Source organism: Oryx dammah, unplaced genomic scaffold (assembly GCF_014754425.2).
Source record: "Oryx dammah isolate SB20612 unplaced genomic scaffold, SCBI_Odam_1.1 HiC_scaffold_9, whole genome shotgun sequence".
Classification (NCBI taxonomy): domain Eukaryota; kingdom Metazoa; phylum Chordata; class Mammalia; order Artiodactyla; family Bovidae; genus Oryx; species Oryx dammah.
Window position 1 is genome coordinate 47,681,748 of NW_024070193.1, and position 14,890 is coordinate 47,696,637.

The 14,890-nt window shown below is 48.1% G+C and overlaps 2 long non-coding RNA genes and 1 pseudogene across 2 annotated transcripts; 1 reads left to right on the forward strand and 2 right to left on the reverse strand.

The window, feature by feature from the left end:
• Positions 1 to 788, forward strand: part of LOC120867650 — a 3,936-nt pseudogene extending 3,148 nt beyond the window's left edge.
• A 1,668-nt stretch (positions 789 to 2,456) lies between these two features.
• LOC120867800 lies at positions 2,457 to 3,135 on the reverse strand. The gene is made up of 2 exons (XR_005722017.1): positions 2,987 to 3,135; positions 2,457 to 2,821 (listed from the first exon to the last, which is right to left on the reverse strand). It is a non-coding gene; the product is annotated as an uncharacterized LOC120867800 (long non-coding RNA).
• Positions 3,136 to 14,230: 11,095 nt separating this feature from the next.
• LOC120867802 lies at positions 14,231 to 14,621 on the reverse strand. The gene is made up of 2 exons (XR_005722018.1): positions 14,397 to 14,621; positions 14,231 to 14,314 (listed from the first exon to the last, which is right to left on the reverse strand). It is a non-coding gene; the product is annotated as an uncharacterized LOC120867802 (long non-coding RNA).
• Between the last annotated feature and the right edge of the window lie 269 nt (positions 14,622 to 14,890).

A 14,890-nucleotide genomic window follows, 5' to 3' on the forward strand; every position in this document is an offset into this window, starting at 1 on the left:
TCAACCTCAAGAAGAGGAGCCAGATCCGCCAGCTGGTCAACCTCAAGTAGCGGAGCATCACTGACGGCTACATCCCCATTCTTGCCCACAAGACACTGCCCTCCCAGTACCACCAATGTGATTATCACCAGCTCCAGCCACCTGCTAGGAACCAACCTGGGCCCTGAGGTCAAGCAGGCCGAGTGCACAGTCTGCATGAACAACACCCCCACCACGGGCTACTCAGACCACCTTGTGGGTAACAAGCCCACCTTCTGTGTAGCAGCCCACTCCAGTGCATTCCATGTGCTGGGGAGACTCCAGGAGTCCATCAACCAGACCTCCGAAACCCTGTCCACCTTCTGGGGTCTCCCCAACAAGATGCAGATGACCCAGGACAGGCTGGTGTGCGTCATCCAGCGGGCAGGCCTGGTGTTCCCCAGCGTGGAAGCTCACGCCATCTCTCTTGGCTGCATGAACCAGTCTGATGACCTCTTCCGGAGTGAGACAGGCAAGGACAGGGAAGAAGAGTCCTACTCGTGGTTGAGCACAGGCTGGTTCGCCATGGTGACTGCGGTGGCGTAGTGTGACCACGTGCACATCTACGGCATGGTGCCCCCCGACTACTGCAGCGGCCCCACCTTCAGCGCACGCCCTACCACTACCACGAGCCTAAGGCGCTGGATGAGCGTGCCACCGACATTCAGAATGAGAAGGGCAACCACCACCACTTCATCAGGAAGAAGAGGGGCTTCTCTTCCTGGGCCCAGCTGTATGGAATCACTTTCTCCTACCCCTCCTGGACCTAGGCCACCCTGCCTGTGGGGCTCTCACGAGGGACAAAGGAGAAGTGGGAGTCCACGCAGGCCATCTCCTGACCAATCGTCTCCAAGAGGGTCTTCCGACCCATCAGACCTTGAAGAGGGTGTATCCTCCAGCCATTCAGGGCCTGGAAGAATCTCTTGGCCAAACAGGGATTTGGCTTCTATGTGGTTAATGGGTGTCAAGGGTGTTTCCTGTCCATTCAGGGTCTGAGCACAGTCAATCAGAGTAATCTGAGGCTAAGGTTATGCCCTTTCCCATGAGGCCTTGGTTCAGAGCCCAGGGTGGACCCCCAAATCACTTCCTACTGGCTGGATGGAGGGGTCCTGTCCCAGGAAGCTGAGAATTTTGTGTTGCCCCCTCACTTTCCAGAGCTAAAGAGAGGTTGTGTGGGGGTAGGAGGCCAGGCTGGGGCATTTGTGGGGTTGGGATCTCCAGGAGGGAGAGACTGGTGAGGCTGGGGACTGGTGTCTGGGTAATCTCCTTGGGATTCGTCTCTGCACAAATGACACCTGCATCTCCCATGCTCAAGTGAAAAACAGAATCTATTTTCTCTGCAAATGACCCTATTTCGTTCCTTTTAGGGGTGGAGTAATAGTCTATGGGGGGAAGTGATGGGAGGGAGGCCTCAGAGGGAGGGGCTATATGTATACATATGGCTGTTTCACTTCACTGTGCAGCAGAAACTAACATAGATTGTAAAGCAATTATAGTCCATAAAAATAAGACAAAAAGAATCATAATCCATTAACTCCTCTCTTTGCCTCACCCTGTACATCCAATCCACTAGCCCCTCTTGTTGTTTCAACCTTCAAAATACATCCGACGCCACAGCATGTCCCACTAGAACTACAGTAACAGCTTCACCGCTCTCTCCAGTCACTCATTCCTTGAACAATCCCCACTCTGGTGACACTGTCCATTTCCTGGTCCATCCTGCACAAGCTGTTTTCCTGGGAGAAGAGTAAGGCAGAGGTGAAGGGACTCACATTGGAGCAGCAGCCTGATTCAAAACCCTACCTCCGGGCTTCCCTGGTGGCTCAGTAGTAAACAATTTGCCTGCCAGTGTAGGAGACAAGGGTTCGATCCCTGATCTGGGAAGATCCGACACGCCGTGGAGCAGCTAAGCCCAAGCACTACAACTACTGAGCGTGTGCTCTAGAGCCCAGAACTACTGAGCCCAGCTGCAAGCACTGAAGGCCGCGGGGTAGAGCCCATGCTCCGCAACAAGAGAAGACGCCACAGTGAGGAGCCCACACAGCAAAACGAGAGAGTATCCTCCACTTACCTCGACCAGAGGGAAGCCTGCATAGCAACGAAGGCCCCCACGGCCGCAAATAAATGAATAAACATTTTTAAAAACCCATCTATGATTAGCCACGTGCTCTGGCGCAACATTATTCAACCTCCTCTTCCCTCACATTTCTTACTTGTAAAGTAGGAATAACAAATATGGATTTGCCTTATGGAACTCTTCTGAGGGTTAAAGGGAGTCCTCTCCCCTAACAGTTCAAAACTGCACTCGTTTACTAAGCACCTGTGAGAATCCAGGCTTCCTGCTCAGTCCCGTACACATTCCTGTTTTTTAAATTGGATACACACATACCTGGAGACAAGTGACAGTGGGCCAGGGGCATTCTAAGCCACAAGGTAAATGTTAAAAAAGAAAAAATCTTGAATACAGTTGACAATGGGGAAAGACAGTTCCATGAAAAGAGACCATTTATGTAATGGTGTGGGAGGAATAACAGCAAGGACTTAATGAATACTTATTGTATCAGGCATTGTTCTAGGAGCTTTACAAATACCAACTTACTCAATCTTCTAGCAGCTCTATGAAGCAAGTCCAGTATTATGCCCATTTTATAAGTGAAGAATAAACAGAAGAAGTTGAGTAACATGCTGAGGTCACCTGGCTAACCCAGAAAGGATTTGGAATCTGGCAGCGTGGCTCCAGCGTGGGTCCCTCTGACTTCCACCTTCCACGGTTTTGCTGTGAAACAGCTGCCAAGGGACAGGCCTTGAAAGGACACAGGTTTCACCAGAAATGAGTGACTGGAAAAGAAGTGGAAAAGAAGAGATGGGAATGAACAATGGTAGCTTTGGGTGCCCTCAACCTGGGCTTGAATCCCAACTCAGCCACATCCCACCTGTGGAACTTGGACCCAGTACACAGGTTCCTTACCTGTAAAATGAGTTCACAGCTGTATCTTTAGGCAGTTAGGTACATAAAAAGCACCCACTGCTTATTAACCATCCTTCTCCTTTAGGATCTTCTTCCTGTTATTATGGACTTCCCTTGTGGCTCAGCTGGTAAAGAATTCGCCTGCAACACAGGAGACCTAGGTTTGATCCTTGGGTTGGGAAGATCCTCTGGAGAAGGGAAAGGCTACCCACTCCAGTATTCTGGCCTGGAGAATTCCATGAACGGTATAGTCCATGGGGTCACAAAGAGTTGGACATGACTGAGAGGCTTTCACTTCACACTTCCTGTTACTGTAAAAGGGTTGAGCTCTTCTAGATCCTAATTTACTGTTATGCTATGATAAAAGGGTCCATCCACCAAGAAGACATTGCATCTGTAAATGTGTATGTGCCAGTGAACAGAGCTGAAAGACACAGAAAGCAAAACCTGATAGAACTAAAGGAGAAAAAGACACATCAACAATGCTAATTGTGGGGCCTCCCTGGTGGCTCAGCCGTAAAGAATCCGCCTGCCAGTGCAGATCTCTGACTCAGAAGATCCCATACACTTTGGAGCTACTAAGCCCATGTGCCATAATCATTGAACCCGTGCTCTAGAGCCTGGGAACCACAATTACTGAGCCCACGAGCCACAGCTAAAGAGGCCCATACGCCCAAAAGCCTGTGCTCTGCGGCAGGAGAAGCCACCGCGGTGAGAAGCCTGCACACTGCAACTGCAGATGAGGCCTCGCTCTCAGCACCTGGATCGAAAAGCCTGTGCAGCAAGCAACGAAGACCCAGCACAGCCAAAAACAGTAAATAAATCTTTTAAAAAACAACAATGATAATTGTGGACTTTAACAACCCTCCCTCAACAACGGATAAAGCAACTAGACAGAAACTCAGGATCTGTAAGAGCTCAGCTTCACCACCAACTAACAGAAACTCACTGACATTTATAGAACACCCAACAATAACAGGATACACATTCTTTTTAAAAGTTCAGAGATCAAATACTAACAGAGGCTATATCCTCGTGAATAAAATAAACCTCAACAAATTTAAAAGAATTTAAATCATATACAGTGTACTCTCTGACCATAATGAAACTTAACTAGAAATCGGTAAAAGAAAAATTTCCAGATACTTGGAAAGGAAACAGCATACTTCTGATTAACCCATGAATCAGAGAAAGTCTCAAGAAAAATCTAATACACACAAATACACACATAGTGAATTCAGTTATCCTTAGTACCATTTATGCTAACTTATGGCTTGCAGGGAACATTGCTGTTAAATCTAATGTACTGACCACTTCACGTCAGTACACTACATACATGGGCACATACAGTATCTCATTAAATTCCCACCAAAACTCTAAGAAAGAGAGTTTCTATTATTATTCCCATTTTATTAATGCGGCAACAGAAGCTTACATCAGCTAAATAGCTTGTCTGAGGTCTCAGAACTAATAAATGACAAAATCGGCTAAATTGAGGCACCAGAACTCTATGAAAATGTCTGGTTTCAGGGAATACCCGGGAACCTGCCACAGATGACAACCCTACCTAACCAACCCCTTTATAACTAAGTCATATCTCCACACGCTTACCCAAACACTGCCCACCATCTGGTGTGAAATAGGCTTTCTCTCCAGCCCCTGATAACTGCCAGGAGGTGGGAAATTCAAAGGGAGAGAAGGACCACAAAGCCCTTCGCATGAGCAGGAGAGATGTAGAAATCTCTGAGGTCATAAATGCTAATACCTCTCTTGGTATGAGTCAGAGGGTTCATTGAGAACATCAAAATAGTTTTATTTCCAGATAAACATCAGAACAGACATAAAAATAGTTATTTGACCTATGAAATATGGAAAAGTTCATATGCTTTTTTCTAGGGTGGGGTGGGAAGAGTGGTATGCAAGAGATTTTTAAATTGTACTTAATTTTTATCTTTAGCTTTCTGTATGTGTGTATGAGTGTGTGTGCACAAACACACCAAGTCATGTCTGACTCTTTGAGACCCTCAGGATACTGGCGTGGGTTGCCATTTTCTACTCCAGGGGATCTTCCTGACTCAGGGACTAAACCTGCATTTCTTGTGTCTCCGGCATTGCAGGAGGATTCTTTACCACTGTACCACCTGGCATTGTAATAATTTCTTAGCACTGTAATAATGCCATTTCTTAGCACTGTAATAATGCCAAAAATGTAAGCAATATTCAAAATTTATAGCAAAATATAGCTGTCCATATAGCTGTCCCTTGTCCCCAACCCACATACTAGCCCCACACTCCAGAAAAAGATCACAAAAAATGCTTTTAGTTCCTTTCCCCTTCTGGTATTTCCTTCAAAATTTCTAAATAGTAGGCCTATCCTGGGGCTTCCTGGGTGGCTCAGATAGTAAAGAATCTGCCTGCAATGTGGGAGACCCAGGTTTGATCCCTGGGTCAGGATGATCCCGTGGAGAAGGAACCGGCAACCCACTTCAGTATTCTTGACTGGAAAATCCCATGGACAGAGAAACCTGGTGGGCTACAGTCCTTGGGGTCACAAAGGCTTATCCTACCATTTCTCAATTTATAACTTCTATTTTCTGTTGATTTGCTGTTGAGAAGTTTGAAGATTTGGTCTTCTCCCCCTCCTGACTCCTTTAACTTCGCATAACATTTCAGAAAGATGGTTCCTAGGTCCTCATAGTTGACAACGCACTGTATGTAGACTTCTAAGTCCGAAGGTTTTTTTTTTAATCCCATTGAAAATTTCCTCTTAACTGCCACTTAATGCATAATACCTAATCATAAAGAAGTCTATAACTTTTTTTCAACTGCTTCCTTATTTTGGAATTTGGGTTGATTTCAACTTTCTTCTACTGTAAATAGTGTAAAAAAAAAACAAAATACTTGAAAATGCATTTTAAAAACACGTTTAAACATCTCCTAAGGATTCTTAGATGATCAATTAATAAATCAAAATATATGTTGTCAACTGTGAGGGGAAAATGGCCACAGAAAATACACTGGATGGTGTAAGAGCAAATACAGAATAAAAATAGAGTTAATCCTCCTTGTCGCAAAGAAGGGAAAAGACTTTTCTCCCCTCTCCCTTTTTGTTTCAGAATTTCTCTGTCCTACTCAAATGTGCATAAATCTTTATAATGACCTCATAACTGAGGGTCATTTCCTGAGGACCTGGGAGCCATCTTTCTAAAGAGCAAACTGTATCCGGTTTGCATGGAAGGATAAGAGCCTAACTGGTAGCCCCTTGTTTGTACTATGAGAAGCTTGTTTCTCCTCTGATTAAGGCCAACACAAGGGGTCTCCCCAGGTACTTGGGTAAATGTGGAGCCAACTACGTGTGACGGAAGGTGCTGCTGAGTCCTCTTACCCGGGGAGTAGTTATTGTTCACCTCAAGAATGTGTATGTAAGGGGCTGTATCTGCTTGACTAAATAAGGGGGTGCGATTACATTCCATCTTTGCCATCTCTGAGCAGACTGCCTGTGATGCAATCACATTCTGATTTAATATAGTATATATATAGTATAAATGTACATTCTGGTTTAATATAGTGTATATATTCAATAATAAAAAGTGTTTTCTTCCTCTGCTGCTTTGTGGAGAGGTTTTCTGGGCTGGGAGAAGATTTTGCTTTTTTAAACAATATTCTTTCTGTAACCTGTGGGACCTTTCTAGGACAGACCCCTCCCCCCAAGTCCTCTGCTATAGTTACCCTCTGAAGTACCTAGATAACAGTATCTGCTGCAAATTTCCTGAGTTGTTTTACAGATGCTTAAACTTCCACCAAATGGAAAAAGTTAACTGCTTGATGACCATGAACATGTAGCCCCCAGACTTTCTGGAGCCTGAGGATTGATAATGTTAGCCCCTGTGACACTGCCCTGTTACCTCACCATCAGCCAATTAGCAAATTGTGCAAGAGCTGAACACATGCACTTCAATTCCCTTCCCTCATCTGGCCTATAAAAATGCCCTCCCTGAAACCCATCATGGAGTTCAGTGGGTTTTTTTGAGCATTAGCTTACCCAGACCCCTTGTCTGGCACCTTAAAATAAACTCTACGGTTTCCTTCACTACAACTCAGTGTCAGTAGATGGGCAAGCAGACCCAAGTTTGGTTCCGTAAGATCTCAACAATGGCACTCTGCCATAATGATATTAACATTTGCTATCCCTGGATTGAGTGGAATCCCACCTGTTACTAAGGTGTCAACTCATCATTAGTTTTCATACAAGAGAGTGAACGTTTGTGTGCATGCCTCGCCTTGGAAACCTCAGGCCTAGCACCGTGTCCTGTCGCTCTTCAGACCCTATTTCAGAGGATGACCTTTCTGTCCTTTTCGATCACTTGCTCATGGCTCCTAAACATCCTGCAGACGGCACGGGACATCTTACCCACGTCTTGTACTGTCCCTCCCCACTGAGAACCAGCTACCTCACATCTTTAAATTGAGGCTATCTTTACCTTCTCCTGTCCTTGAACTTCTTTCAACCACAGACTATGACCAGTTTCCAAGATGCACCATCCTCTGTTCCTGACAAGACCTTGTGAGTAAAGAGCCTATTGAGAATCTGCTAGTAAGAAGACAATCAAAAGTGATGTAACTCACAGAAATGATACGCCATCACCTTTATCGTGTCCACCTTCCATGGTTAGAATTGAGTTGCAGGTCCTGCCCAGTTCAAGAGGAGCGGATCATTGGCACATCCTTGAATTTACCCATCACAGTCTTCTGAGACTTTGGTTAGACACATGCTCATACCTCCTCATCCTGTGATCCCTGCCTCCTAACCTTCCTTAATTTTTTCTACCCTCTTGTCTTGCAGTGCATTCTGGTAGTATCTTCAGAGCTTTCTTAAAGGTCACAAATTCTTCTTCTCCTGAGTTTCACCTTAATTCATCCATTGCATTTTGCACTTTTAGCCATTTTGTTTTTCTTATTTCCAGAATATCTACTGTTTTTTATATCACACAAACTAATTTCCACAGCCTTGTTATTTCATCATATTCCACTATTTTTTGAAATACATCAATACATTAGTTTTAGTCTTTATTTACAATTTCTGTATCCGAAGTCCTCATGGGTTTGGTCTCGAGGTTTGATGTTTTTGGTTAATTCTGATCATTTCTGGCTCAGTTCCCTGTATGTTTTGATTTTCCGTTTGTTTGGATTTTGGATTGTGAACTCATATTACTTGGAATTTTACCTAAAATTCTACCTTTTCCAACCTGCTCTGCCTATTTGGATCTATTTTCCCCACATCAGGTACATAGCCCTCTGTATCCCTTCCTGTGACGTTGCCTCAGCTAGACTAGGGTTCTCCCAGCAAGATCCCTAATCTGCTGTACCCGACTCTCTGCTTCCAGTTCTGGAAACCTCTCCTTTCCTTGGTCCTTTTAAGCCTAAAAGTGGTAGCAGTTCATTCTGCCGTTGTGCTCTGGGGAAGAGGTTGCTGCATTCGTCCCTGTGGAGCTATTTGCCCGTATCTTTGTAAATAGCCCCACCTTTAAAAAAAATTTTTGGCTGCACCAGATCTTCGTTGGGGCACACGGGACCTTTAGTTGAGGCACACGGGATCTAGTTCTCTGACCAGGGATCCAAGCCGGGCCCCTGACCACCGGGGATGTCCCTAAATAGCCCTTTATAAATCAACTACCTGATTCGATAGAGATTCCATACTTGACCCAGCTTATGTGCCTTCCCAGACTGCTCAGCCCTGCTGGCCTTCCGAACACTGACTGCTTCCCAGTTGGAGTGTCCCAGTGTGTCAGCATCCCCAGGGATTAGGTGATGGCTGTAGGGCAGCCTCTGTCATGCCCACTGCACCCACAGAGGTGACCACTGTGCTTCTAGGTCTGACCTGCCTGTACCCATGGAGCCTCTGGCTGTCCCAGTGGCTGCCCAGAGAGCCCAGGTTACACAAGCCAGAAATGCAGGGAAGTGAACGCCCCAGGGGCGAAACGTGGACCAGAGACTCAAGAGAAAGAGAGGATTAAACTGCTTGCCCTTTGCCCCTGCAGGTGACTATTCTAAGAGGCAGTGGCTCTGGGAGCTGGTGACCAGAGCACTCGCTCACGAAGCTGTGGCCAGCTCGGGAATAAACCTCTGTGTACTGTTCTTCCTCTCCCAGCCTCACTCCCCCTTTCCCTTCACTTTGTTCCCTTGACTCACACATCCCAATATGGCAATTACTACACAGGCTTTTTGCATCAGCCTCTGCTTTCTAGGGACAGAGCTAAGACAGGCATTGAGGGGGCTGTCCTTTGAGGAATCTGGCTCTGTGTGGGCCTCAGACAGACTCCCTCCTTCCCAGCCCAGCCTTTGTCTCCTTGTCTCCTCACTGCAGGGGCACAGCGCATGAAGACCAGGCTCCCGACCTGAGGGACCACAGGGTGCCCAGGGTGACGCAGGCTCCGGTTGTCCTCACTTTTCTGAATTTGCATCCCAGGTTCTGAGATCTTTCTGTGCTTTTCTGCTGCATCAGTCATTTATTTTAAAAAGTGTTTTAAAATAATCACCCAGTTTCTTAGGTAGTCTGAACCAGAAGGGTGCCCCTAGACTTTCTCATTGACTATATTACCTGGAAACCCTCTTTCTATTTTGTATTTCTTCTCTACCTTTTTCTTTCTTTTCCTCAGCCCACTGTCTTTCATCCCTTCCAGGATTTGATGTAGGCATAGTCTCTGGAAGGCAGAGACTCTGCACCCCTGTCTTACACCAGCCTCAGCTCAGGGCTCCATAAATCTGCTAAAAAGCAGGCAAGCACACTCCGTGCACAGCCTGGAGAGGCCCTAGGAAGGATGTGGACTCACTGTTTCATCATGCTGAGTGGGAAACGGGTACACACGCATGGGCTCAGCCCTCCAGCCACCCTGCTTCTCACACAGAGGCAGGGCTGAAAGAATGACACAAAAGCATTTCAAAAATAGCTGTCCATGGCCCCCGACGGTCAGCTTACATGTGGCTCTAACTCACTGAGCAGGGAGCACTCAGTGGGTGCCCTTTGGTCACACCGAGGTCCCAGATGACGTCATCCGTGAGATGTAGCCATCAGCCTGTGCACCCCAGACGTGTTGTTCAGAATCGGTCACCCGGCAAATGAACGGTCAGTGGAAAAGCAGCTGCCAATAGCCACAGAGAAGAATGGGCAGTTTCACGAACGCTCTGTGTGCCAGCTGCCTGCCTTTCTGAAGGTCTGCCTGACTGTTCCCCCAGCCCAGGTGTTACCTGAGCAGAAACCCTTCTGAGCCCTGGGCACCCACAGTGTGGTGTCTCCAAAGACCACCCTGGCGATGGGGGGCCCAGGTGCACAGCTGAATTCGAGGAACTCTTGAAGTGAACCAGGCAGCTTTTCCATGGTGGCCTCCAGGGAAAAATCCATTCAGTTACAGGATTGAGACCTGGCCCCCTTGTCCAGAGGCTTCGCCCCTTGCCCTGAATGTGGGTGACCACTGGATGTTCCCTAGGGCCCTGGAGAGTGGCCTGGCAGGCCTCATGACCTCATCCTTCTCCTCCCCACTGGGCCTTTTAACTTCTGTGTCCCTCCTCGCTCATCCCCACCCAGCCCAGCCCATGTCTCCAGCAGATCCCTTGTTCACTCTTGTGCTTTACCACTGTCCTTGTTTTTGGTAAACTTGGTGAGTCAATGTTACTGTCATTTCTGTGTGTTTTTATGTGAGGCAGAAGCCTAGCTAAGCAGGCCTTGAGGTGCGCGTCCATCAGGGTAAAAGAGGCGCCTGGCTCAGGTCTGCCTGCAAAAGGCTTCTGAGTGTGGGGGACAGGAGGGGTGCTCAGTGAATACATTACCTGTTCTGAATGCTCCCTCAGACCATCTTTTTCAGTCTTTCAAGCCAAGCGTTCTCTCCTGATGCCGGGCCTTCTCTTCTCGCTCCCGCCCGGCACACTTACTTCTGTCAGCCTGTCTGTCTGTGTGTCTGTCTCCGCACCTGTCTCTACACTCCCCACTGGCTCCTTCTCCCTGAGAAGAGGGGGAGGTGAGTGGGGACTCAGAACAGGCCTGGAGAGGAGGGATGGTGACATCTGCTGGGTGACTGCTGAGTCTGCCTGGCCCTGCCCAGTTTCTGGACCTTTCCGGGCAGAACTGCTTCCACTCATACTCTTCCATCTTGGGGGGAAGGAGCCCCGAGGTGGAGTTCCCTGCACCCAGTGCCTGCGCCCACCAGCCATCTGGTCCCTTTCATCATTTCCTCTTCACCCTGTCGGGGGGGTCCCCAAGACAAGCACAAATACTCTGAGATTTTTAGGGCTTGGATACTGTTTCCCGAGAAGCCTGGGATCTCCCAAAGAAGAGGGCTGAGCTGGGCTTGCCTGGGTGACCACAGTCCCTCTGAGACAGACCTTGGAAGAGGGGGCCAGCCCTCGGTGAGGAGGAAGGCCCCAGGTGTGGGGGCTCTCTAGGCCCAGCCTCTGCCCCCTGAGGCACTCACTATCTGGTGGCTGTGGGCGGTGGCGGCCCTTCCAAGTCGGCCTCGTGACTGTGGCGCCCTCTGGAGGCGGCTGCCGCAGGAAGTAAAGGTGCAGCTGTTGGCACAGGTCAGGACACAAGGTTCCTGTAAACCTCCAACAAGACAAATGTGACTCTCTGTTCTGCAACTTTTTACCTCTATAGGAATGGCAAAGTGTTATGTCTTTAAGGTCAGAACCTTGAGAATGGGCTCTCCTGCGTATTTCAGGCAATAGGCAACATTCTTAACTGGTTAGAATACAAAGGTTAGGAGAAACAGATCTGATATGGAGTCAGATTTGTTCTTCCCTATTACAAGGGGATCATGTTGGCACCAGGACACAGCAGTAGATAAGCGCAGTCCCTGCCCTCATGATGCCTCTGTTTAATGAGGAGACAGACATCAACCATGCTCCACATTCTAGAGGGTACCGATAAAGTGGGACCAGTTCTCTGAAGACAAAATCAAGGACTGAACTGACAGGGCGGGGTGTCTAGAACAGCTGAGAGGGCTGGGGAGACCTCTTTGTGGAACCCACTAGCCATCTAAAGAGATATAGCCAAGGAAGGAGAGGAGGGGAGCAAGGAGAGGGGAGAGAAGAGGGAGGGAGGAATGGAAGGAAAGGGCCGAGACCAGAAAAAGCTTGGAGCCTGAGGAACTGAAGTGAATTCATAGCTGCTGAAGTGTAGTGTAGCAGGAGTTTAAACCAAGGGCTCCTGGCCAAAGTAAGAAGTGTGGTTCACATTGAAAATGGGCCGCTTTTCTGCTTCCCTGTCACCAGGCTGCCGAAACTTTTCCGTGTGCCCATTTGGCAGAGAGATAAAGCTGTGAGGTCACCTCTCCCTCCCTCCCACTCCACCACTGGTCGACTGCAAAACCTCGCCGAGAGTCGGACGAGCGGGTGGCACTGTGGGCCAGCTCCGAGGGGTGTCTGGCTTCCACTGTATGTCATGAGGGACCAAAAGCTTTAGATCAGTGCCTTCCAGTAGTGCCCAACAGCAATAGCCACCTACGTAATTTCCTAGTAGTGATTTTAAAAGTAAAGGGAAACAGGTAAAATCATTGCTATTAAAACATTTTATTAAACCCCATACCTCTAAAATATTATCATTTGAACATGCAATTAATATAAAAATTATGAATGAGATAGGGAACATTCTTTTTTTTTTTCGTGCTAAGTGTTCAAAAGCCTGGTAAATATTTCATACTTACATGCCAGTGCAATCAGGACAAGCCACATCTCCAGTGGTCCATAGCTACATGTGGCCCATGACCCCTGCCCCAGACAGTGCAGCTCCAGACACTGCAATTTTGAAACCACGACTCCCAGGAGAGACTGACCCACCAGCACAGGCTTTTGCCACCTGCAAGAGAAGCTTTAGAAGAATCCTCAGGACATGCAGTCAGGCCAAGCTGTGAGCTTGGCCTGGAATACAGCCTTGACCTCCACCTCTGGCAATGCACCCATCAATCACCCGTCCCCAGGACCTTGAATATGCCCTCGTTCATCTTGCCAACATTTTCTTCTCCCCAAAGAACTGAATGTAACTGTTTTTTCCTTAAGTTTTCAAGTGTATTATCACCTGCAGATGCTGAAAGAGGACATCAGAGCCAGTGTGGTGCAGTAGAAAGAACACTGCACAGGGCGTCAGAGAAGAGAGAATCCAGTTCCTGCTCATCTCTTAGCAGACCTGTGGCCCAAAGAGAGTCACGAGTCGGTGCAGGGCGCTAAGCAAGTGCTCGGAGTCCAGTCAGACCGCAGCTCTGGGTCCTGAACTGCGCCCTTTTCTGGGCCTTTGCATCCTCCTCTGTAAAATGGGAACAGAACCTGCTCTTTGCGTACAGACAAGGTAACCACCACAAAGCACTCAGCACAGGGCTTGGCTCGGGGTGCACATTAATAACTAGGATGATGATGATGATGATGTCTCACCTGTTATGATCTCTGCACCTCTGTCTCCTTGGTTGGAAAGTGGAGATAAGCATGCCTCATGAACCTGCTTTCTGGGGTTCTGGGAGGCATACAGAGGCAGTGTGAAAGCACTTTATGAAATTGGGAAGCCCTTTATCAAGTCCAAAAATGACTCCTCAGTTTCACAGCCTAGCCAGTGGTCTGACTGTAAACAGCCCTTACAAATTCATCACTGGGAAGAGGAGTCTGTGCTGTACCCGCAGCTCCATGACTGGACAAGGCAAGGCCTAAAGGCCCAGCTTCAACACTCTTTTCCTGGGTAAACTCTGACTTCAGCTCTGTTTTATCATCTATACGATGGGCTGAGTACACACAGCTCTCAGGTCAATGGGCTGAGTATCAAATGAGCTCCTGACTATGATGTGCCTGGCAGAGGGCCTGCCTGACTCAGAGCCCCGGAGGAGACCTTGCTGCCCACACTTGCCTCAGCCAGGCCGGGGCCAGCAGTTCATGTGACAACCACAAGGTGGAGCCCCAAGGCTTTCATTTAGGAAATGATTCGCCAACCTCCCCAGGAGGTGTTAATTGTAAAGAAGCCGCTTGCCAATGCAGGAGACCCAGGTTCGACCCCTGGATCGGGAAGATCCTTTAGAGTAGGAAATGGCATCTCATTCCAGTATTCTTGCCTGGAAAATTTCAAGGAGCATAGGAGCCTGGTGGGTTACAGTCCATGAGGCTGCAAAGAGTTGGACATGCCTGAGCCACCGAGCACACAATTCACCAAGCCCCTCCTCCCGCTCCATCAACAACCCCTCCATTTTCCATTTCCTGCTCACCTGCTGTTCTCTCAAGGCCAGGAGGAAAGCCCTTTAGGAAGGAGTGATGGTTCTTCACTCTGAATCTGCCCACAGGTGTCACTCTGGGTTTGGTAATCTGCAGAGAAACAGTCAAGACACTGCATGTAAGTAAATTTCTGACCTGGGGTGGACTTCCTGTCCACTACCCCTCAACCTACCAGCTGAATGCCTGCAGTTGCTCTAACCTCCGTGGATTTCAGCTCCTGCCCTGAAAGGGAATTCCTGTGGGAGAGCTTTGTAAACCGTGGACGGAGCTGCACGTGCAGTCATGGCCCTTCTTCTCATTGTCCCCATTCTGTGGGCTCCCCCGTATTGGATTCCCTAATACAAGAGGGGCAACTCCCCTGTTGGCTGCCTGACTGTTAAGTTCCCACCTGAACATCAAAGCTGCTCAGACAGGGTCACTCCACAATAACAAAAAGACTAGCCCCATCCTCCCACATATACCTCCAGACCAATGTTGGTGATTGTTGCCCCGTTACCAGGGACAACTCTAGCCCATTTCCATACTCCCACGTCCCAGGTAAAATTTATTAGATTCCAAATCACCAGATTCCCTTGCTTCTTGGCAGCAGCCAATCCAGAACTGACTCTGCCTCCTGGATCCCTGCACAGACTCAACCAGCCCAGGCCCAGATCCTGTAAGTCCCTC